General features: G+C 44.7%; 1 non-coding gene across 1 annotated transcript in view; it reads right to left on the bottom strand.

Moving 5' to 3' along the window:
• The window catches only part of TRNAT-CGU (transfer RNA threonine (anticodon CGU)), a 72-nt gene extending 61 nt beyond the window's left edge, over positions 1-11 (bottom strand). The window contains exon 1 of the tRNA in view: positions 1-11. This exon is cut by the window's left edge and continues 61 nt beyond it. This is a non-coding gene — a tRNA (tRNA-Thr).
• Positions 12-3,262: the final 3,251 nt, after the last annotated feature.

Below are 3,262 nucleotides of genomic sequence, written 5' to 3'. Positions count from 1 at the left end.
GCTAACGAGGCCCCATGTGCGTGTGTGTGTATGTGTGTGTGTGTGTGTGTGTGTGTGTGTGTGTGTGTGTGTGTGTGTGTGTGTGTGTGTGTGTGTGTGTGTGTGTGTGTGTGTGTGTGTGTGTGTGTGTGTGTGTGTGTGTGTGTGTGTGTGTGTGTGTGTGTGTGTGTGTGTGTGTGTGTGAGGCGGGACCAAAGAGCCGAAGCTCAATCCCCGCAAGCAAAACTAGGTGAGTACAACTAGGTGAGTACACACGCACGCACACGCGCACACACAAGAAACCTAAGCAAGGAGGCATTTAGGGCGCTTTACACTGCCTACGTGAGACCAGTCGTAGAGAATGTCGCCCTATCATCACCTGAAGAAACACATAAGGAAACTGGAAAAGGTTCAGAAGTTTGCGACGAGGCTCGTCCCAGCGTTACGAGGGATGGGATATGAAGAGCGCCTGAAGGAACTGAACCTGACGACGCTAAAAAAAAAAAGGGAGAGGGGGGGATATGTTAGGAACGTATAAAATACTCAAGGGGGAATGGCAGAGTGGAAATAGACGAAATGTTCACACGGAATACCAACAGTACAAGGGGACATGAATGGAAGCTGCAAACTCAGATGAGTCACAGAGATGTTAGGAAGTTTTCTTTTAGCGTGAGAGTAGTGGGAAAATGGAATGCACTGAAGGAGCACATTGTGGAAGCAAACACTATTCATAGCTTTAAAACTATGTATGAAAGATAAGAAGGACAGGAGTTATTGCTTTAACAACAGGCGGCTAGTAAGGCGAGATCCAAGAGGCAATACTAGATTTTGCAAGCACAAATAGGCGAGTACACATACTCACACACACACACACACACAGGGGTCTCATGGCTGAGTGGACAGCACTCAGGAGTCGTAGTCCTAAGGGCCCGGGTTCGATCCCCGGTGGAGGCGGAAACAATTGGGCAGAGTTTCTTTCACCATGATGACCCCTGTTCACCTAGCAGTAAATACGTATCTGGGAGTTATACAGCTGCTACGGGCTGCTTCCTGGGGATGTGTGTGTGTGTGTTAGAGAGAAATATATGTAGTAGACATAATAGAGGACAAATAGATTGGTTAAAAAGGTGGGGTCCAAGAGCTAAATAACTCGATTCTGCAGACACAAATAGTAAATACACACACACACACACACACACACACACACACACACACACACACACACACACACACACACACACACACACACACACACACACACACACCCCACACACACATGAGAAGAATCAAGACGGAAGAATCAAGACGGATGAAGATAGACAGAGACTACAGGATGACCTGGATAAACTGGAGGAATGGTCTAGAAAATGGCTGCTGAAGTTCAACTCTGGAAAGTGTAAGATGATGAAATTAGGCGAAGGGAGCAGGAGGCTGAACACAAGGTATCATCTGGGAGGGGAAATCCTGCAAGAATCAAATAGAGAGAAGGTTCTGGGGGTTGATATCACACCGAACCTGTCCCCAGAGGCCCACATCAAAAGAATATCATCAGCGGCATATGCTAGACTGGCCAACATAAGAACTGCCTTCAGAAACTTATGTAAGGAATCTTTCAGAACCCTGTATACCACTTATGTAAGACCAATCCTGGAGTATGCAGCTCCAGCCTGGAGTCCATACCTAGTTAAACACAAGACAAAGTTAGAGAAGATTCAGCGGTATGCCACCAGGCTCGTCCCGGAACTGAGAGGATTGAGCTACGAGGAAAGGCTAAAGGAGCTGAACCTCACATCCCTGGAAAACAGAAGAGTAAGGGGAGACATGATAACCACCTACAAAATTCTCAGGGGAATTGACAGGGTGGACAAAGACAAACTCTTCAGCACGGGTGGGACACGAACAAGGGGACACAGGTGGAAACTTAGTACCCAGATGAGCCACAGAGACGTTAGAAAGAATTTTTTCAGTGTCAGAGTAGTTAATAAATGGAATGCACTAGGAAGTGATGTGGTGGAGGCTGACTCCATACACAGTTTCAAATGTAGATATGATAGAGCCCAGTAGGCTCAGGAATCTGTACACCAGTTGATTGACAGTTGAGAGGCGGGACCAAAGAGCCAAAGCTCAACCCCCGCAAGCACAATTAGGTGAGTACACATATAAGAATGTCAATCAGTAGAATAACAGTTGAAAGGCGGGACCAATGAGCCGAACCTCAACCCCCGCAAGCACAACTAGGTGAGTACACACACACCATATGCGCTAAATCCGCGTGTAAAAAGAATCACCAAAAAAAAAAAACGTTATCAGTCTAATGGCTGTTATCAGCATGTCGTGCGTTTAGCAAACTACTCCACCAGATAACACCCATTCAGAGCTGATATAAAGTGTTGAGTCTTGTGTTGCTATAGCCAGCTGCTGATAAGAGCGATAACCTGTTGATGTATGACTATCGCTGCCGCCAAGTTAATCTTCTAAATAAATTAAAACAAAGAAGTGGTGAATTATTCAAATGTAGAATTATTCAAATGTAGAATTATTCAAATTGTGAATTATGGATATGTAAAGTTATTCAAATCGTGAATTATTCATATGTAAAGTTATTCCTATTAGGAAAGGTATTCCTAATATGAAAGAATACAATTTCACTTCCTTGAATAGGAAGTATTCAAAAGTATAAGTATTCATATCGATAATTATTAAAATGTAGAATTATTCGTATGTAGAATTTAGAATTTTTCAAATGTAGAATTATTTAAATTATTTAGGTTCATTTGCATTTCCAGCTTCCACCTGTGTCTTCTTGGCCTACTTTCTTTCAATATGATACGGCTCTCATTGTCGGCCTTATCTATTCCTCTGAGTATCTTGTGTGTTGGGATCATATCCCTTCTATCACTTCTATCCTCTAGGTTCGTGAGACTTAGTTCCATTAGCCTACCCTCGTAGCTCAACCCTCTTAGCTCCGGCACCAATTGTGGTTTGGTATTTGGAAGTGTGTATGTGGGGGAGGGGGGAGGGGTGACGAGTGGAGGGAGGGGAGTGAAAAATAGAGGGGGGGGAGGTGGGGGAATTTTGGAATAATAGATCTTAAGGTTATCTTGAGATGAATTCGTTTTTTTTTTTATTGTCCCCGCGGCCCGGTCCTCGACCAGGCCTAAACCCCCAGGAAGCAGCCCGTGACAGCTAACACCCAGGTACCTATTTTACTGTTAGGTAACAGGGGCATAGGGTGAAAGAAACTCTGCTCATTGTTTCTCGCCGGCGCCCGGGATCGAACCCG

Source organism: Procambarus clarkii, chromosome 1 (assembly GCF_040958095.1).
Source record: "Procambarus clarkii isolate CNS0578487 chromosome 1, FALCON_Pclarkii_2.0, whole genome shotgun sequence".
In the NCBI taxonomy this organism is placed as follows: Eukaryota; Metazoa; Arthropoda; class Malacostraca; order Decapoda; family Cambaridae; genus Procambarus; species Procambarus clarkii.
Note: the sequence above shows the minus strand (reverse complement) of the source record. Positions and strands in the feature narration are given on the sequence as shown.